The 22148-nt window shown below is 47.9% G+C and overlaps 1 protein-coding gene across 2 annotated transcripts in view; it reads right to left on the bottom strand.

The window, feature by feature from the left end:
• Positions 1–22148, bottom strand: part of LOC144762304 (exportin-5-like) — a 2548278-nt gene that overhangs the window by 2181336 nt on the left and 344794 nt on the right. The window lies entirely within an intron of this gene.

Below are 22148 nucleotides of genomic sequence, written 5' to 3'. Positions count from 1 at the left end.
CACTATTCTGCACACCACAATATTCACACACGCATTGACTACTGGCTTATGTTGCAGACGATGTTGCCCAGGGTACAGGACTGCTCGGTTCTGGCTTGCACCTTCTCGGACAACTCGCCCATTCTCCTAGCTATTTCGGTCCCTTCACGCGGCCTCCCTCCTTTTTTATGGAGATTCCCCCATATTCGCTATTAGACAGTCTTCAAATCTGAGATGCATGATGCAATCTCTGAGTTTTTCACCATCAATATTGGATCAGTCGACTCCTTTGCTACGGTATGGGAGATGTTTAAGGTCAACATACAAGGTGTTGCTATTAGTAAACAAACAGGGGTCCTTCGATCTATCAGAGACAGGCTTGCACTGTTAGAATCCCGTATGGCTAAAATGGAGGCCGAGCTGGCCCTCAGGATTAATCCCAAGTTGCGAGAACAACTAAAGGCCACAATTGAGGAATATCACGCAGAGGCAGATAGTGAGGTCAAGCACATGGGCAAATATGTTATATCCAGGTCTTCTAGAGAGGCAGACAGGCCGGGTTTGGTGCTGGCAGCACTGGCTCGCCGCAGACTGGGCAATGGTGGCCCGGTTGAACTGATAAATGAGGGAGGCTCTATTCTGACTGAACAGGCGGATATTAACAGCCAATTTCGTAACTACTATCAAGAGTTATAAGTACTAAGGTCACCCCTAGTGAAGATGGCATATTACAGTATCTTGAGCTTCCCTGGCTACCAAACTGGCATTGTGAATTCTTACTGCACCCTATCGAAGCGACGGAGATACGTCTAGCTTTAAGCTCTATGAGGGAAGGTAGTGCCCCTGGGCAGGATGGCCTAACGGTGTTCTACAAACGATTTGGTGATTTATTGATTCCTCATCTGTCCACTCTGTTCCATGAGGAGGGAGCGACTGGGAAAATGCGCTTTCATGCGTGAGGCCCCCATCATCAAATTATTCAAACCTAATAAAGACCCCATAAATGCTCTTCTTATCGGCCACTATCCTTACTTAATGTAGACACAACCATATTAGCTAAGATACTGGCTAATCATCTAGCTCTGTTGCTGCCCCAATTGATTGGCCTTGAGAAGCCGGATTCATCCCTAGCCGTACGCTGTCGTACAATCTTCGTACGGTGTTTGGTGCCCGTCAACATGTCCACCAGGACGTCAAGGCTGCGGCGGTCTTCTTAGACACCGAAAAGGCCTTTGATTCCATTGAATGGCTGTTTATGCTAGCAGTACTTCACCACATGGGTGTCGGTGAGATCTTCCTGCAATTAGTATCAGTGCTGTATAATTTGCCTGTGGCCTGGGGACGCTCTGGAGATGCAGTCTCCGCCCCAATTAAGTCCTCACGGGGCACCCGCCAGGGGTGTCCCTTATCTCCATTACTATATGCAATAGCAGCTAAAACCCTGCTGAAGGCGCTGCTGGAATATCCCGGACACAGGGGACTTCGATTCCCTAAATACAACTTAATGGTTTCAGCATACGCTGATGATATGCTTTTATATACCCGTGACCCAGAAGTCCATCTCGCCCCTGTGATTCGAGAGGTGCTCGCTATGGTGGCCTTTCGGGGCTGAAAATTAACTGGGATAAGTCTATAACTTTTCCCCTAATGCCAGCAATTCTGCCGACCCCCCTTGACTTCCCACTCCAATGGGCATCTGACCCAGTTCGTTACCTGGGTATCCAAATTCACACTGATGTAGACCAAGTGATTAAAGCGAACTACGGCACAGCTATTAGCAAACTAGGCGACGATATAGATAGGTGGATTCGGCTTCCGTTCCCGCTGGTGGGCAGGGTGTCCTTAATGAAAATGGTGGTCCTCCCTCGCTTTCTCTTTGTTAATATCCAGATAGTGATGCCTCAGCACTTGTTCAGAGAACTTTGCACTCTGTTGAACAAGCTGGCATGGGCGGGCAAGACACCGCGGGTAGCTCTGGATACTCCCATGTTGCCATATACCGCGGGAGGACTGAGAGCACCAGACTTAGAGCTTTATTGCAGGATAGCACAAGCCTTGCACACCCATAGTTGGGTTCATGGTCCATCTGACCTAGCACACCTCCACATTGAAAATGTGGCCGCCGCTCCGGACCCCTTGCCACGCTTCTGGACTTCGGCACCATTGACACGATATGTAGTCCTAGATTCGGTGGACTCCACAGTTCATGCTTGGCATGTGCTCCTTAGGATGCAGGATGGCGCCCAATTGTATTCGCCCCGACTGCGAGTGGAATGCGGTCAGTGGTTCGCTCTTATTTCTGAGCAAGGAACTGTTCGTTCGCTTCGCAGAATGCACATTCGGGAGATGGGTGATCTATTCAAAAACAGCCGGATGAGGACGTGGGAGGATGTGACCACTGGTAGGGAGGCGCCCTCTGCACTAACACAATTTCACTTCTTTAGGTCCCGCCACGCTATGCACGCCGTACTGCCGTACTGGGCAGAATCACCAGTTTAGTTAATTTTCTTGACTTTACTCTGACAGTTCTCACTAAAATGACTCCTTTTACGAAGGCGTGGCTCGCCTGCCAGGCCTACATTGAGACTCCCCTCACGGATGATGTCTGGTTTTACTGCTGCAAAGTTACACGAAAAATCTCTCTTAATGGTTGTCACAGGTTAGCCCATTTTAAGTTTTTAAATAGGGTTCATCATACTCCACAGCGCCTGCATAGGTTTCGATTGCGTGAGACAGATAACTGTGACCGGTGTAATATGCCGGGTGCCGTTGTTTTACACCTAGCCTGGCAAAGTCCCAGTGTAGAGGGCTTTTGGTCCAACATTTTCAGAGTATTGAACGATATTGTGGGTATCCCTCTCACCCTGGAGTCCCTCTTAGCACTGCTGGGTTACACGAAGCCCCTCCGGAAGAATATTCGCAAGTTGGTTGCCATGGGTCTACTCCTAGCGAAACGTAGACTTGCGATGAGATGGATGCGGGGCCCTGTACCCACTACTGAAGAATGGTAAGGTGATATGGTCTATTGCAATACCCACTCAGATGTCTATAATGAATTGCTTCCTCGTGGTAACCGCCCGAAAAATGTCTGGGGTTTCTGTACACAATGCCAGCAGACACGGCAGGAGCCTGCTGATGATCAGAACTGAAGCTCACTGCACTGCTACTGCTGTTTTCGAGGGGTTCCACCTTGGCATATTATTGATGTAATGACACTGCCTGAGGCTGGTGAAGGTTCGCCTCTCGGAATATTACTCTGCACTTGCCTGCAAATTGTACACTTATTGCACATTAGTTTGTGTCTATGTACTTTGTTATATGCTATTGTACTCATATGTGCAATCTACATATGGCGATTATGATAATGGTGATCTTTTTTGTTCTCCTTTATTAACATGATTGTTTTTATTTTATTGCTTGAATAATCACAAAAAACATTTTTTTTTTTAAAAAGGGTTAGGTGGCTAGCCCCCTGTTCAGCACGAGGATCACAAAAGCTGAAGGAAGTTTGTATTTGTGAGAGCCCAGCTGCCAAGGATTGTCTGCCGATAGCTTTGGAAGCTGAAGTGCCTGCTGGAAGACAGAGTCCTGATCTGCCCGATGTTCCCCAAAGTCTGTAGGACCTGTGGCCATTGTTAAAGGGGATACTGGTTTGCTTACAACATAACATATTATGTGTATTTGTAAAGCACATTTATCACCCAAGGGTCTTAAGGCGCTGAATAACAAATGTATATTATTACCCAACTCCATGGTACTATTTTATCAACCTCAGATGGAAGAAAGGCTGAGTGGACCCGCTGGAATTAGAACCTGTGACCATGAGGTCGGACACAGGCCCCTACAGTGGATGCATTAGTCCACTGCGCCACCAGACCCGGCTTTTGATTGGCTGGTTGGTCTGCCTTTATAAATGCCATACTTTTTGTTGGGGAATACAGTACTATTGTCCTGCCTTGTGGCTGTTTTGTGACTGCTCCTGCCACACAGACCCGTTCAATATAGGCCGTATGTTTTGGTAAGGGCACTACATTTTCTTTTGCGTGGGCTTGCTTTTCACTTTCCTGTTGTATATCACTTTGCGGTCATACCCCTCCCGTTTTCCGCATTCCCTTTTGCTCCCGCCCCCCTCTAGTTGTTAGTGTTGTCTTTCTTCCTGCCCCCTCGCCCTACTTTCCGTGGTACTTTTTCCGAGTTGTCGATCATAGCCCACGGTGGGCCAGTCACAAGCGGGTGATCCACACGTGCCACAATCTGCTCAGAGCAGGCACCCGGTCTGCTACTCTCACCCTCTTTCTTGCTGTGGCCCGTTAGTGCCCCCCCCCACCTGCAGAACGCCACTGTTTAGATTTATCTAAGGCAGGCCGTGCGCTGCCATCCCCCTCCCATCAGTTTCTGCGGCATGCCACTGTTCAGGTTTATGGCGGCCAGTAGTGGTTTTTAATTGGACAGTACCAGCACTTTTCATCAGTATATTTAGCGGAGATGCACAGAGCTCTCTCACCTGTTGGCATTGTGGGTGGCGATGAAGGGGAAATAAACCGCAGGTTGAATGAACCCACGTTGCAGGGTGGACAGTGCTGTGTTTTGTTTTCACAGGATGCACAGATCTTCACTTGTAAGAGTACCACTTTTAGAAGGAGTAATTAGGGTTGTATGTCGAAAGCAGTGGTCTCCTGTGAGATTGGCGCATCTGTGCAGCTATGTATTAAAACTTCCGAGGGTAGTTTTAGGGTATTTGGTACCCTTGGCAATAGACCAAACTCCAACCACCCCCGATCCCCACTCAGATCCCAAATCGCCTGTTTGTGCTGACTAAAGTTAAGGCACGTTCTAATTTTCTGTCTCTTCCCCCTGGCATTTTCTTTGGCATTCATGTAGTTACACCCTATTAAATACTGGTATCCTGCCAGAAAATGCTCTCATATGGGCCCCTTGTGTGGATAGTTCCTATACATTACCCTGCCAGGGAGCTGCAGAATTACCCATCGTAAGGTCTAGGTGTCGTGTCGTGCACCGAATGAAAACAAGTTACTTACCTGTAACTTTGGTTCCCCAGTATTGGTAACTTTCATAGATTCCCATGCTTTGTATCATTCCCCGTCGACGGATTGGGAGCCTCGGTAGTATCACAACCATAGAAACAAAAGAGAAAAATAGGCCTAGGCCTCATCTCATTTTGTATCCTATCACCCTCTTTGTGTAAAAGAGACCAAACTTTTGTCAGGACCAATCAGAGAAGCCTCACCCCATAGAACCTTCCTGAGAGAGCTCAGAGCCTCAGATTTTCGTAGCCGTGTTGCAAACCGCCACAGTCTGTGTAAAAAGACTGAACTTTCCCAGGGGAGGAGGGTGGGCGCATGCGAATCTATGATAGTTACCAATACTGGGGAACCAAAGTTACAGGTAAGTAACTTGTTTTCTTGCCCCAGTATTGGAACTTCCATAGATTCCCATGCTTTGTATCAGAGTAGCTAGCAGTAAATTACTAAGACATTTTGTAGATACATGGCATCACATAACCATATAGCAATACTTCTAGCATAGCAAAACAAGAAACAAAATGTGCTCACCAGGAAGGAGGGTTTGTAGGGAAAGCTCACCTCTCAATGAAAAAGATTCCGCAGGACTGCTTGACCAACAGCCGCGTCGTCTCGTCCTGCAGACTCCAGGCAGTAACGTTTCGTGAAGGTTTGAGTACTGCTCCACGTTGCTGCCCTGCATATGTCCTTGATGGCGACTCCAGAGAAAAGAGCCACAGACGATGCCACAGACCTTGTGGAATGTGCCCGGACTTTTCTGTCCAGTGGCTTGCCCGCCTCCTGATGGCAGAATTGGATCGCACTGGAGATCCAGCGGGAAATGCCACTCTTTGCCAAAGGAAACCCCTTCCGTGGTGCGCTGTAGGACACAAACAATTGGGATGATTTTCGAAAGGGTCGTGTGCGTTCTAAGTAGAATTTCAAGCATCTTTGAACGTCCAAAGAATGTAACGTGCGTTCCGTAGGCGTAGAAGAGCGCGGAAAGAAAGACTTAATCAAAGGTTCATTTAAGTGGAACTCAGACGGCACCTTCGGAATAAATTTCGGATTGGTGCGAAGGATAAGCACATCTTTTTTTAATTGAAGGAATGGATGCACTATGGAGAGGGCTTGAAGCTCACTAACGCTTCTAGCTGATGTTAGCGCCAAGAGGAGGGCAAGTTTCCAAGACAGGAATTTCAAGTCCGCCTTGTGAACCGGCTCAAACTGAGCTTTCATGAGTTGAGCCAGGACAAGGTTGAACTGCCAAACTGGCGGAGGAGGGCGAACTAGAGGATACCTCCGAAACAAGCCTTTTAAGAATTGTTTAACAATCCTAGAGGACCATAGGCCTGAAGAACTGCGCCGAAACCTCGATATGGCTGCAAGATGTACCTTCACAGACGAATGCGCCAACCCAGATTTAGCCAATGATAGTATATATGGCAAAAGTTGATGAGGCAGAGATTTGTAAGGATGGAGACCTTGTCTTTGACACCACAGACAGAACCTCTTCCATTTCGCCTTGTAAGTTTTATTAGTGCTTGGTGCTCGAGCGTGGGACAAAGCTTCTCTACACTCCTTGGGGAGATTCAGATGACGGAACTCTCTGTGTTCAGGAGCCACGCTGTCAAGTGCAGCGACTTCGGAACGGAATCGGTCGCAAGCGAATTGGATGATCCTGGGAGAGTAGAAGGAGTTCTGTGTACCAGAATTGCCGGGGCCACGCCGGTGCAATGAGAATCATCCTGCATGGTTCCGCCTTCATCTTCCTGAGTACTCGTGGAATGAGGGGAATTGGCGTAAAAGCGTGAAAGAATGCACCGTACCAGGCAATCGAAAGGGCGTTCCCCAGAGATCCCTGATGGTGAACTTTGCTTGCGTAAAACCAGCATTTGGCGTTCACCGGAGATGCAAAGAGGTCGATGGTCGGTGTCCCCCAGACCGAGAACACACTCTCCAGAATGGACTGGTTCAACTCCCATTCGTGATTCACCTCTGCTTGGCGACTCAGGGCATCCGCCGTGACATTGAGAGAACCTGCCAGGTGTTCGGCCTGCAAAGTGATCCTGTGAAGAATCGCATAATCCCAGATTCTCTGAGCTTCTTTGGACAGAGTTTGCGATTTCGTTCCTCCCTGCTTGTTGATGTAGTGCATGGCCGTCGTATTGTCCGTCCGGACCAGCACTGTTTGATTCTGCACTCTGGGAAGGAAAGCCTGCAAAGCCAACCGAATGGCCGTCAGCTCCAAAAAGTTTACGTGGCAGCAGCGCTGCTCTGGAGTCCAGTGTCCGCTCACTTGAAGCTCTCGGAGCACTGCTCCCCAGCCTTCCAAAGAGGCATCTGTAGTCATGATCAGGGGGGATGGTGCAATCCTGAATGTTAGACCTTCTGCGATATTGTCTTTTACTAGCCACCACTCGCAAGCCTTTCTCATTTGTGGCGTCACCAACACCTTGTCGTTGAATGATCCCTCTGCTTGGCACCATTGTTTGTCTAGTTCTTCCTGCAGAGGACGCATTCGCAGCCTGCATTGCGGTATTAAAGGTATGCAGGATGACATCGACCCGAGCAGGGACTTGTATTGTCGGACTGAAAGGCATTTCTTTTTGAACACCTGGCGAGCCGAGATGACCAACTTTTGTTGACGTTCCTCCAAAGGACGAGCTGTGCATTGCTTTCTGTCTAAAATGGCCCCAAGGAATCTTGTGGATCTGTAGGGTTGCAGAACTGACTTGTGTTTGTTTAGCTGAAGGCCCAGGTGACTGAACAACTGGATGCAAGTTAAAACAGCTTGAAAAGTTTCCTTGAAAGATGGAGCCTTGACGAGCCAGTCGTCCAAGTAAGGGAAACGTCCAGGGATTGTTTTCGTAGAAAAGCCGCTACTGGTGCTAACACTTTGGTGAATACCCGTGGTGCAGACCGAAGGCCAAACGGGAGCACCTTGAATTGGAAATGGCTCTTGCCTACTGTAAAGCGTAGATATTGTCTGTGCGCTGGGTGTATCGGTATGTGGAAATACGCATCTTCTAAATCCAGAGACGCCAAATAGTCGCCTGGGTTCAAAAGAGGAAGAATATCTTGGAGAGTGACCATCCTGAAAGATAGTTTGATGAGATAAGTGTTGAGCTCTCGTAGGTCTAGTATGGGGCGCCAAGTCTCTGCCGTCTTCCGAACCAGGAAGAACCTGGAATAAAAACCTCTGCCCCTCTGAGAGAGAGGTACCGTTTCTATGATTCCCTGATTGCATCTCTCCTGAGGCGGAAGCCGGGAGGCCAAATCCACGAATTTAAAAATTACGACCTGAATCTCACAAGCGCCGCTTTTTAATAGCGCTTTGCGCCTTTTAAAGCACTCTCACTTGTTGTTTTAGTGTGTCACTGCTTGTTCTGTTTATAACTTGTGGCAGAAGTCAAATTTCACGTTCTGACCGTAGCGAGCCGCTTTCTCATGCAGAACAATTGCATGACTTGAAGCTTCTCAGGGCTCCCGGTCTCCCTTAGCAACACCCCTCGAGGCACTGACTCCACAGGCGCCATCTTTGAAGGGGGATTGGACAGCGCTCTAGTGGCTGGGCGACTTGGCCCCAACCACTACAAAAGAGCTTCCAACCAGTTTCTTTCCATTCCCTGATTGCATCTCTCCTGAGGCGGAAGCCGGGAGGCCAAATCCACGAATTTAAAAATTACGACCTGAATCTCACAAGCGCCGCTTTTTAATAGCGCTTTGCGCCTTTTAAAACACTCTCACTTGTTGTTTTAGTGTGTCACTGCTTATTCTGTTTATAACTTGTGGCAGAAGTCAAATTTCACGTTCTGACCGTAGCGAGCCGCTTTCTCATGCAGAACAATTGCATGACTTGAAGCTTCTCAGGGCTCCCGGTCTCCCTTAGCAACACCCCTCGAGGCACTGACTCCACAGGCGCCATCTTTGAAGGGGGATTGGACAGCGCTCTAGTGGCTGGGCGACTTGGCCCCAACCACTACAAAAGAGCTTCCAACCAGTTTCTTTCCATTCCCTGATTGCATCTCTCCTGAGGCGGAAGCCGGGAGGCCAAATCCACGAATTTAAAAATTACGACCTGAATCTCACAAGCGCCGCTTTTTAATAGCGCTTTGCGCCTTTTAAAACACTCTCACTTGTTGTTTTAGTGTGTCACTGCTTATTCTGTTTATAACTTGTGGCAGAAGTCAAATTTCACGTTCTGACCGTAGCGAGCCGCTTTCTCATGCAGAACAATTGCATGACTTGAAGCTTCTCAGGGCTCCCGGTCTCCCTTAGCAACACCCCTCGAGGCACTGACTCCACAGGCGCCATCTTTGAAGGGGGATTGGACAGCGCTCTAGTGGCTGGGCGACTTCGCCCCAACCACTACAAAATGAAGTCCTCATCTCGTCCGCGCAGCGGGCGGGCGCAGCGGGCGCGCCGATGGTCCGGGCCAGGCCGGGCACAGGGCCATCCACTATGCCCAATTTCCATAATCAGCGAATCATCCATTCCCGGGACTACCTCCTACAATTTGACACAGCCTCACCTACCGTTACCCTTTCATCCCCGCCGCCGGGCCAACCCCCCCAGACAGCCACTTGCCACTCACCTTACCTTGTTAGCCTTGCCCTTCTCAACTGTAGATCCGCTTGCAAACACTCCCTAGAAATTAAAATCTTAATCCAAGATACCAATCTGGACATACTTTTCCTTACGGAAACCTGGTTTACACCCCATTCAGAAGCTGACATGGTGAATATGTTACCAAATGGTTACCTTATACAACATCTTAATAGACCAAAGGGAAAAGGAGGCGGTATAGCGATTGTTTACCGTAACTCCTTTAATTGCAGGATACAAGAAGGAGGAATCGATGACTGCGAAAGCGCCCTCTTTTCCCTCCAAATTACTCCTAACAAATCCCTCTCGGGTACCCTCGTATACCGTCCACCTGGCAACTTAGGAAATTTTGCTGGGTCACTTCTTGACTTCACGACCTCATCCTGCACCACATCCTCCAATTTCATCTTGCTGGGAGACCTGAATCTCCACTTTGAGGACAGATCAGATAGCACCGTTAAGGACATTATCTCTGAACTAAAATCACTGGACTTACACCTCTTAAATTCGGAGGTAACCCACATCAAGGGCCATCTGCTAGACCCTATTTTCTCCAACCTGTCTAAAATAGAAACACGACCAACCCTCCCATTACCATGGTCGGATCATTTCCTCATCCCTTTTATTTGGCAAATTGACCCTAACATCCCCCTAACGTCATCAGCAAGAGAACACGACAGAATTTGGTCCAAACTCTCACTTGAGCGCTGGACCCAAGAATTGATAAGCTCGGCCCCCTCTGCTCTCTCTGACCCCATAAAAGCAGACGAAAATTTCACCAAATGGCTCACATCTACTCTGGATACAGTTGCTCCCAAAAAAAATATAACTAAAAAAAATACCACCTTCAAATCCCCATGGTACTCCCAAGAATTGAAGAACCTTAGGAAAATATGTAAGATCAAAGAACGAAACTGGAGGAAAAATTGGGACCCCATCATCAAAGATGAATATAAAAAAGCAATGAGAACTTACAAATTAGCACGAAAATCAGCACAATCATCCTTCTTCAATGAAAAAATAAAAAACGCTTCCAACTCATCCAGAGAGACCTATAAAATCTTCAAAGAGCTACTCAAAATCCCTAATCCACCCTCCTCTGAGCAACCCACAATTTCCAGATGCAATCAAATTGCATCCTTTTTTCAGAACAAAATCATCAATATTTTACAAACCCTCCCACCCATAACGAACAATGAACCCTCTGAGGAACAGGTGCCTTTCACAACTGGCCCGACCTTAGATAGCTTTCACCAACTGTCCAACGAAGACTTCCTAAAAACTCTTTCAGGCATGAAAAGTGGCTCACCCATCGATCCTGCCCCTATCCGTATCCTTAAACAAATTGGCCCTGTCATTTCACACCTAGCAACAAATCTTATTAATGCCTCCCTTACTCAAGGAGTAGTCCCCCCAAACTGGAAACATGCGATCGTCAAAGCCCTTCAAAAAAAGCCAGGCCAGGACCCCTTAGACTTCTCGAACCTGCGCCCAATCTCTCTCTTACCAGGTATGAGTAAGATTGCAGAGAAACTAGTTAACCAGCAACTATCTAACTTTCTTGAAAGTAATAATCTCCTACGCCCATCACAAACAGGTTTTCGCCCCGGGCAGGGGACAGAGACCGCCCTGGTAAAGGTAGTCGAGGAAGCCAGATGCATCTTGGATTCAGGGGGATCGGTGTTACTGATCCTCCTGGATCTAAGCGCTGCATTTGACACGGTGGACCATAAGATCCTGATCCAGCGACTACTCAACCTGGGAGTGAGAGACAAGGCACTCAGCTGGCTTTCATCGTTCCTGAAGGACAGAACCTTCCAGGTCTGTGAAGGGAATATAAGATCAGACCCATTCCACCTCCAGTGTGGGGTTCCACAGGGCTCTTCATTGAGCCCCACACTATTTAACACCTACATGGCCCCCCTGGAGGATGTGGTAATTCCCTTTGGGATAACAGCTGTAACATACGCCGACGACACCCAAATGGTTGTGTCTTTTTCCCTTGAAGGTGAAAAAATAAAAAACCTCCATGATTGCCTTGAGGGAATCTACAAGTGGATGTCTAATTCAAGGCTGAAACTCAATGGCTCCAAGACCGAGCTCATGTTGCTGGGTCACCAATTATCACCTCTCCCGTCCGCCATGTGGCCCTCTTGCCTAGGTCCCCTTCCTCAGCCTAAGACGGAACTCAAGAGCTTAGGCTTCTGGATAGAACAGGATTTATCCATGAAGACACAGGCCAAAAAAACTGCCGGCACTTGTGTCGGCCTACTCCGCTCAGCCAGGAAGATTCTCCCTTTGCTCCCCGCACAATCTCAAAAACTGCTGATACAGGGACTAAGACTATCGAGGTTAGACTATAGTAACGCCCTCTTCCTGGCAGCCCCAGAAGCTACCTTTAATGTTCTCCAAAGGACACAGAATGCCGCTGCTCGGATTCTGACAGGAACACCCCGGAGACTCTCTGCCAAACCAGCACTTAAGGCACTCCATTGGCTGCCGATTCGAGAAAGAGTCATATTCAAGGCCCTATGCACCACCCATAGGGCCCTGCAAAACCTAGGGCCACCAATGCTTAAGACCATGATCTACCCCTACAAACCCAATAGGCCCCTCCGCTCCTCTCAAAGGAACCTGGCGACGGTCCACAGAGCAAAGAAAGCCCGCACTGGAGGACGCCGCTTCTCGGTCACAGCCGCTACTCTTTGGAACGCGCTTCCAACACAGCTCCGGGCCGAACCCAACTACATGAAGTTCCGAAAACTACTCAAAACGCACCTCTTCCCACAATAATCTCCTTTCCCTTCTTTTACTCTTGTCCCCCCCCTCTTCCTCCCCTCAGCTGTATATGCAATCTCAGCGCTGGGACGCTCTCGGGCAGCCATGCGCTATACAAATCCTGCTTTCATTTCATTCATTTCATTTCATTTCATTTCATTCATTTCATTTCATTTCATTATTGCCCCCTTGATGAACAATTGGTGGGCTTCGAGATGGAGCAGTCCCAGATGTTTTGTGCAGTTGGCGCCAGGAGCTCTTGTTGGAGGAAGATCTTGGAATTCCAACGTATGGCCACTCCGAACAATATTCAGGACCCACTGGTACGATGTTATGCTCTTCCAGCTGTTCAGACAATAGGATATCCTGCCCCCCACTGATGTGACTGGGAGGGGAGGAACAGTAGTAAGAGCCAGGAGGCCGCTATTGCCTATTGGCATTGTCGTGTCCCTGGCAGTTCTGACGGCCTCGCTGATTCTGGGGAGAGAAAGACGCCGATTGTCCCTGGCGTTGATTTGAATATGGAGTCTTATAAGACTGCGAAGACTGCAAGGAATCTCTCTGCTGGGTGTTGCCTCTATAAGAAGAGAAACCTCTGCCTCGTGCACCTCTAAATGGGACCTTTCGATAGTTCAGTGATCCCAATGACTTCGCCGTGTCCGTATCCTTCTTTATACTTTGCAGGGCATCATCAACATGCTTACCAAAAAGCATCTCCCCATCAAACGGGAGGTCCAGGATTTTATTTTGGACCTCCTGACGAAACCAGGTGGCTCTCAACCAGCCCTGACGGCGTAGCACTGCTGACCCTGCTGAGGCACGAAAAGCCGTTGAAGCTATATCCATAGCACAATCGATTACTTCGGAGGATGATTTTTCTCCCTCTATCAGGACTCTCCTGGCCTATTCCCTTGCGGAGTCTGGCAGTTGTTCCACAAATGGCTACATGGCACACCACATCTGGCGATCGTATCTGCCTAGAATGGCTAGAGCATTTGCTGCTCGAACAAGCAAGCTGGCCATGGAAGAAAACCTCTTTCCCACGTTATCCAGGCCCCTACCGTCCTTGTCCGGAGGCGTAGTCAAAGGTGTTGATGGGTTTTTGGATTTGCTTTGAGAGGCCTGTGAGATCACCGAATCAGGCTTCGGCTGTCCAAGAAGACAAGCTGGACTGCCCTCTGGAGCCTTATATTTCTTTTCCAGCCTGGGAAGAACCGGGATAACAGTGGCCGGATTCTGCATGATTTTGATCCCTTCCTCCCACACATGTTCAATTATGGGAATGGATTTGACTGATTTCCTGTATTGTTCTTTTAAGTCATACAGGAAACATTCCGACTGCTCCCTTGTAATTGGCAGTCCAAACCTCTTTGACGCTCTCTCCATGAGGTTATGGAACCCTCCTATATCGACTGGAGGTGAAACAGAAGTATCTCGACCAGTGGCGTCCGGATCCTGTAGACCACTGTCACCGGGATCCAAGTCTGGGTCCTGCAATGGATCAGTCAAGAGATCCACCTGTACTTCCTCATCAGAAGAGGTATCCTGTTGAACGGTATTGGCGGGCTCGGGGTCCGATGACCGGGAGAGGACCGCTGGTATGACCACTGGTGGCGTGAGAGGCACCACTTGCGAAGGAGGCAGTACGACAACTGGTTGCGCTTGCGGCAACACCTGAGGTGGAGGTTGTGCAGGCTGTATTGAAGGTTCTGAAGGAAACCTGGTTCTGTAGTCCTGCAGCATCATCTGTAGATCAGAGACTAGAGAGGCCGGCATGGCCACCATGTCCTGTCCCAGACCTGGTGGACGTCGCTCCTGAGGAACATAGAGATGCACCTGTTGGTCATATGCATTCTCATAATATTCCTCCGTGTCAGTCTCTTGCAATTCCACATTTAAATCTGAGGGACTGTAGGCATCCCCATAATGGCCTCCATCTTCCTCCTCCTCATCTGAGTCGTCATCCAGAAGCATTGTCGGTGGAAGCGTCGAAACCCGTCTTGGAGACGTCATTTCAGGCGTAATTTTCAGCTTCTGTACTGAAAATTGCAGTTTTTGACCCGTCGACGGCCTCGTCGACGGAGCCATCGTCGACGGGATTGTCGATGGAAACGTTGACGGCACACTGGACCTTGTCGACAGAGTTTTGACCGTCGTCGACGGTATTATCGTCGACTGTTTCGTCGACGAACTCGTCGTCATCACCATCAGTGTCGTCGTAGTTGTTGTTGTCGTCGACGTAGTCTTCGTCGACGACGAAGCCGTCGACAGCACTTTTCCTGAGACCACCAACGTCGACGAGGAAGGAGTCATCGTCGACGAACCAGGTACCTTAAACGACGATGCAGTCGAAGTCGAAACCGCTCTCGTCGACGATCCCGTCGACGGAGCCAAAGAAACAGCGGGAACTTTTATAGAAGCAATCGTCGTCGACGTACCTGTTGTTTTTGTCGTCGACGGACGCTGTTTTTTCTCAGGTACGGTCCCTGGATTGACTGTAAAGTATTTTTCACCAGTCTTTTCCTTTTTGGACGGAGGAGAAGTGATAGAAACCTCCTTTTTGTCCGTAGGGGCTGTCACCAATCCAGCAGCCTGTCCCTGCCTCTCCTTTTCACTTCCGTGAGGAGATTTAATGGGACTAGCCCTCTCAGACCTGTCAGAGATCTTATAAGGGGCCTTGGTAGGGGGCTCAGCTGAAGAAGAAGAAGGAGGAGACCTACCCCTCTTCTTGGATCTGCGAGAGGAAGCCAGAGATGTTGAATCCTCTTCATCCGATGAGAGCACCTCTTTCCGAGTCTTCATCTTTTGAAGCCAGGTCAAAAGCCGGCCCTCTCTGTCCCGAAGAGTTTTTGTAGAGAAGGTTCTACAAATCTTGCAGTCAGTGGCCTTGTGGTCCGGGTATAAGCAATAGATACAGCTTTCATGCTTATCTTCTACAAAAAGTCGCTTTTTCCCACAAGACGCACACGGCCCTGAATAAGGCCTTCTTCTCCTTGTCAGACATGTCTTGATTGTAGATGAAAAGTTGAAGAAATAACTAGTTTGAATGAGAAAACTGAGCAGAGCTCAGTGGAGACTCCCTAGCACGACTGGATTACAGCAATGCTGTCTATTTAGGAGCCCCTGAAGCTACTCTGGGCAAGCTACAACGAACCCAAAATGCAGCTGCCCGGATGCTGATGGGTCTTCCCTCCAGATCCTCTGCCAGACCAGCACTTAAGGCGCTCCACTGGCTACCAGTGAGAGAGAGGATCGAGTTTAAGGCAATGTGCATCGCCCACAAGCTCCTCAATGGACAAGGCCCCTCGATCCTAGGAGACATGGTCACCCCGTACAAAGCCTCGAGGTCGCTGCGCTCGGACAATGAGCGACTGGCGAATATCCCCAAGTTTAGAAGGGCACGTACCGGAGGTCGCCGCTTCTTAGTAAAGGCAGCCACCTGCTGGAACTTGCTTCCCCGCAGTTTGCGGTTGGAACCCTGCTACTTGCGCTTTCGCAAGCAGCTCAAAACTCTTCTCTTCCCTAAATAAAATTTTCTTTTTCCCTTCCCCTCTCAGCCATCTTCTCAGGTCTCACAGCGCGGGGATGCCTCCGGGTCACCAGGCGCTTTACAAATCCTTAAATAAATAAAATAAATAAAATAGCACAACGTGCGGTAGAAAAATCTGAGGCTCTGAGCTCTCTCAGGAAGGTTCTATGGGGTGAGGCTGCTCTGATTGGTCCTGACAAACGTTTGGTCTCTTTTACACAAAGAGGGTGATAGGATACAAAATGAGATGAGGCCTAGGCCTATTTTTCTCTTTTGTTTCTATGGTTGTGATACTACCGAGGCTCCCATTCCGATGACGGGGAATGATACAAAGCATGGGAATCTATGAAAGTTCCAATACTGGGGCAAATACTACTTTCATTAGTTAGATGATAAAATCCTGCTCTATTAAACGTCGAGACTGCTAGTCTCTTTGGCCCTATTGTTTGTACAGGTACATGTAAGACATCTAAGAACCAAAATGTTTTTATGAGGAGTTCCGTTAACTTGTTAAACCTGTTGAAAGAAGGTCAGAATTTCCACAATCCCAAAAAAAAGAGCAGCTTTCCTATTTGGAACTGGCAACCAGCACTGCCTTTTTGCTCTATTGTGGGTACACATTTGGGCAAGCTGGGTGCTATGATACCGGCATAAGCATGAGGCGATGACTAATACATATCGACGACGGGAAGAATTCTTGTGCAACCCTGCCTAACAACCTGGGCAATAAATAATGGAGAGTGTTGCTTTAGCTCCACTACGTCATCTATCTGTGCCGGTTTGCTGGTCTTGGGCCAATGGAAGTAGATGCGATATGACATGTGATACTGCTCTAGTGTAAAATGTACTTTGTTTTGAAGTTATTGCGTTATAGGTAGAGTTTTCTCATTCGGTCTATAAAGATAACCATTATGGAGTACTTGTTCTATACATGATGCTCTGAAGCTGCCTTTGGTTTCTGCCCGGTCCAGTGACTAAAACTGATATGTGCAAGTTGGAGTTTCCTGTATTCTTTATTTTCCAAGGAGCTGGAGATGTGGTGCATTTGGCAGAGTTGGCCTTTACAGAGACAGCAGACCTCTCTTATAATCTCAGCTTCAGACCTGGGTTTGCTTTGTGGTCTTGGACATATTTATCTTAGTTTGCTTTCTCAAAAAAGCAGGATCCTAAAAACAAGTACTCATTTTTATAGTGTTCTATTATGAGGTAGGTGATTTCAGACTCAAAATAATAAACATTTGGCTTCAACCCCACAATATGAAACAGTAACTTTTTCCCCGTTCTTTCAGTTATTGTTTTTCTTCAGTGTATCCTGGCATTCTCCTGTCTTTTGAGTTTGATCAGTTTTTCTTACTACAATGGCTGTCCCAAAATAAATAAATACGTTTTCTTTTTCTTGCTTCCCCCTCTGACTCTACTGAGACTGACCAATGTGGCTTTTGCCTCATTTCATAGGGAGAGGAGTTGGCCTAACAGCTAGGGCGCTCGGACCTGGGGAACTGGGTTCAAGTCTTGGTAATGACGCTAAACCTCCTGTGATTCTGGGCAAATCACTTCATCTCCCCGTGCCTAACAAAAATGAATGTGTGTCCTCATGTAACATAACTGGTGCTATGTAAAGTGCTCTGATACCCCGTTCGGTTTCGGGTCAAGTTCGCGCTATATAGAACTCTGCAAAAAAAAAAACCATTTACGCTGAAAATCTGTACTTGGCATATTGCGCAGCCCTGGCATTTTGCTGCTTCTATCTATACAACTATACATTACACCTACAACAAGCCAGGACTATTGGTTTTCTCAATGGTTGTAAGTTGCATTGCAGAAATAAGCAACATGTATGGCTTCTTGTATATAATATTGATATGTTTTCTTCTCGTGGGCAAGGTTGTGTTGTAAGGCTAAAGCTTCTGACTTTCGAGCTGAGAAAGGAGGTTTGAGCCTGACGTCTGCACAAGAGCCTGTGACAAAAAAAATGAATATGTCATTGTGAATTGTTACTGGTGCTTATGTAAAGCGCACCAATATCTTCGTCCGACTTTGCGGTACATAAAGCTGAAAAAAAGTGTTTCTTTAAAGTTACATAAAAAGCAGTGGAGGGTGGTACTACTGCAGGTAAGTTATCTATCTTTTTCATCCTGAAGGTGAAGGCAAAAACCAGTCTCAGCACCTACTTTTAAAAACTGCCATCCCATTTATAACCGCGGTTCTGTCAGGTATAGAACAATTTCTTTGCTTTGCTATACTTATAAGTATTCTTTAACTATTTCACAAACCAACATTGAATGTACGATATGGAAGGACACACAACACAACTCTTAATTTAAAAGATTTTTCTTATTATAAGTATCTTGCATATAATCAATAGACAAATGGCTGTCCGAGACAAAAATGACATAAAATCACATACAAAGTGAAATGATTTAGTGACTGGTAGTGACAAGTGATGACCGTGCTATACAGAGATAAGGGGGGATAACATATACAAAACGTAAATTCTCATCAGTCCATTTTTTAATTCAATAGTCACAACAAACTAAATTATTTTTCTTTCTTGTATCGTGACTTTTCATGGACGGATTGACATACACACCATCAACGTTCCGACCCTAAAGTGTAGTGCAGACTTAATTGTCTCTGGAGCGTCCATGAAAAGTTACAACACAAGAAAGAAAAATAATTTAGTTTGTTGTGACTATTGAATAAAAAAATGGACTAATGTGAATTTATGTTTCGTATAAGTTTATGTTAATACTAGCAGCCCGTCCCGACGTTGTCCGGGGATGAAGTAGAATGTCTGCAACGGTCCTAATAGGCAAAGCAAATTTATTTCAAAATTTAACGGTATACCACATTTTTTGTTTCATGTGAGTCTGGGTGGAGAATAAATTGGTTGTCGAGATTGCCGAACCTAGAGAGCGCAACATTTAACTGTCCATGAGTGAAACAGTCTTCTCATAAGTCCACGCCTATGACTTTGTATGTGCGTGTGTGAAACAGCAGTCTGTGAATTTTTTGTTTTCCTGTTTTGCCGCTGCTACGCGAATCCAGCCCTGGAGCAATATGGAGCCGCGAGCGTGTTTGTCTGGCACAAAGCACACGCACGCGAATCTGTGCACACGCACGCGAATCTGTGCGTGTGTGAAACAGCAGTCTGTTTAAATTTTAGTTTTCCTGTTTTACCGCTGCTACGCTGACTTGCTTCAGCACCCGCCTGAGCCCGGGAGCACACGCCCACAACGTCGGCCACGCCCACAAGGCAGTACTGTTGCACACGCCCACAACGACGGCGACGCCCACAAGGCAGTACTGTCAACGCTTGGTTTTGTGTGTGTGAAACAGCAGTCTGTTTAATTGTTAGTTTTCCTGTTTTCCCGCTGCTACGCTGACTCGCTTCAGCACCTGCCTGAGCCCCGGAGCGTGTTTGTGTGCTACAAAGCACACGCCCACAAGGCAGTTCTGTTGCACATGCCCACAACAACGGCCACGCCCACAAGGCAGTACTGTGAACGCTTGCTTTTGACGGATGCCGCGCACGCAGCTTGGTTTTGACGAATGCCGCTCCCACGCCCACAAGGGACTACTTTTCCCCGAACCTTCTTTCACCCTTCTAATGTATATGGTGGGCTGCTGCATAGCCTATGTCCATCTACTGAAACTGACCTTGCGAATGCTGTATTGGGTGTTGTGATTGGCGCTGTGGTTCCAGAGCTTACCCGCCTCAAAGGTTTGGGTTCTCTCTTTATTATATTAGTATGGATATACACATATATACACATATATATATATATATATATATATATATATATATACACACACACACACACACACACACAGGTATTTCGGGATCTTCTTTATGAAAATAAAAAGGAAAACATTTGGTACAGGCAATAGCGAAATGCATGGGCAAGGACCTGCCTATGCAGTATAAAAGTCCAACTGCTTGGGAGGAGCCAAGATGGCGACCGAGATGGCTGCGTAAACGCCCTGCTCCGTGAGCCTTCTCACCCCGCGCATACATCCTGGCAACTATCCTGGGCCGTAACGGCATATTTAAGTAGGCGAAGGACAACTTTCACTTACCGTTTGCTCCCGAGGCTTCTACTTGCGGCAGACCCGTTGAAATGTCCCCGAATGTTTTGCGGCCTTCACGGAGCTGGGACCGGGGTCTCGAGTGCGGAGAGTGGCAGGCCGCGACTGCAACAACAGCGGCCTCTGGTGATGGCGAGGAGTCGGTCGGAGGGAACTGAAGACCTGATGGCCGATGGCGACAGTGCCGACCCAGCCCAATTAGCGGAGAGCCTTGTGGGAAGTGCGATACAGCTAGGTCGAGGGGAGTGCATGATACTTGGCCCCCCATTACGGTGTTGTATCCAGGCACACTAACGACTTTTCCCGGAGTCAGCGGGCGGCCCCCAGGGAGCGGCGGAGTTTTTAGCCTTTTGGTGACCCTCCGCTTAGAAACCTGCCTTGACTTTTGAGATCCCCGTGGTGAATCCTGATTCTCCCTGGTGTGGGGCCCGGTCCCGAGGTGAGGTGGAGAAGGACGAGGCCGGATCAGCTAAGATGGCGGATAGCAACCTCTTACGCACACTTCATCCGGGCGGAGAAGCCGTTGAGCAGGAGAGTCCTGGGGTCTGGCGACACGAGAAAGAGCCCACGTCCAGAGATATATTGGCTGCGTTAACAACCCTGCATATGACCCTGATCCGGGACGCCCAGGATCTGGGAAGAAGGATGGCCGCCATTGTTGTCCCGCCGCTGCACATGGGCATGGGTCGATCTCAAGGAAGCGCCGATGTGCCCGCCTCTGCGTCAGTGATGAATGCTCCAGCTACGCCTACCTTTGTGGAGACGCCAATAGACCCGGTCCGTGATACCGCTTTGGATAGATCTGTTGTATATGTGAGTGACTCGTCGGGGCCCTTATCTGTTCGGCGGCTGAAGAAACAACATCGATCTATAGTTTGGGCTGCCCCGGCGGCGTTTCAACGATTACCGGATTGTGTGACCCTCTTTTCCTGGCTGGTGAGACTGTGTTCGGACTGGAGGATGTTATATTTATTTATTTTATCAATTTATAGGGCGCAACAGCTACCCAAAAAGGGTTTCCCGGCGCCTATGTTTCCGGTATCGATACGGACACAGACGGATTTCCGCCATACGTCTTCGGCTGGGTTTTGGGGGCTACAGTCCCATGGAGTAATGGCGCTGCCCGGTCCGCCCGGATCGGCTGGACCCTCCACACGGCTCTGTATGCCGATTGATAAATGGCCGTATGTGGGTACTATTGATAGGAAAGGCCAGGGGTGAGACCGTCTAGGACATAGTGGAACGCATTGTTGGCTGACGGCGATTAGGGGGACACTCAACGGGGATGTTATTGATTGTATTGATAATTATTGCTAACTGTGGCTATTCTGATCTTGCTTTTATGATGTTTACTGTGCGCGGTGGGTGAGGGGGGGGCCGGGTAGCTAGATCGATGGCCCTTCTCCACATTTTTTCCTTCTTTTTCTTTTTTCTATTCTTCTATATTTCGGGTCTCTCATTTAGGGCGATGGGCACGCTGCTGGGGGGGGTAGGCCGTAGCCTTCTGCAGGGGTGCTGGGTGGGGGGTAGGGGGATGGGGGTTGTTAATTTGTTCTTTCTTTGTCTCTATGGCCCTTTGTCTTTTCTTCTTTTTGGTGTTGTCGTTTTTCATGTTTCCTACAGTCTGTTTTGTTTTGAGGGCTGGGGTGCTTTTCGACACGACATGTATGTGTTGTTTACATTTATCCTGCCTCGTATACCTTGCCCCCATGTCTTTAAATGTATTCGCACTCTTTGCAGATTCCTGTTTCATGCTTGCTATTGTAGGACCATGTATGACCATATGGCATTGATTCTGATATTTTTTCTTTTTTTCTTTTTCTTTACTGTAAAATGAACCCTCTTGAATCCTGAATCTCACGCAGTACGCTTGAATACGAGTTATATCCTGGATACTTATCTGACCCCGATTTACAGGCTGCTGTATCTTTCTATATTGCTTTGCTGAACTTCCGAATTGACTAGCGGCCGGCCGGGATGGTTGTAGGCCCATGCTTGTATTTATTTGAAATGATAATAAAGGTTCTAAAAAAAAAAAAAAAAAAAAAGTCTAACTGCTTGGCGGTCATTTATAAATTTGATAGAGTTCCTCCACCATGAAGGCAGAGTAATTTAATCAATCCCCCTAGTGGAACGACCGGCCA

The sequence above is a fragment of the Lissotriton helveticus genome, chromosome 6, assembly GCF_964261635.1.
Source record: "Lissotriton helveticus chromosome 6, aLisHel1.1, whole genome shotgun sequence".
Taxonomy (NCBI): Eukaryota; Metazoa; Chordata; class Amphibia; order Caudata; family Salamandridae; genus Lissotriton; species Lissotriton helveticus.
This window is presented reverse-complemented; position numbering and strand designations above follow the sequence as displayed.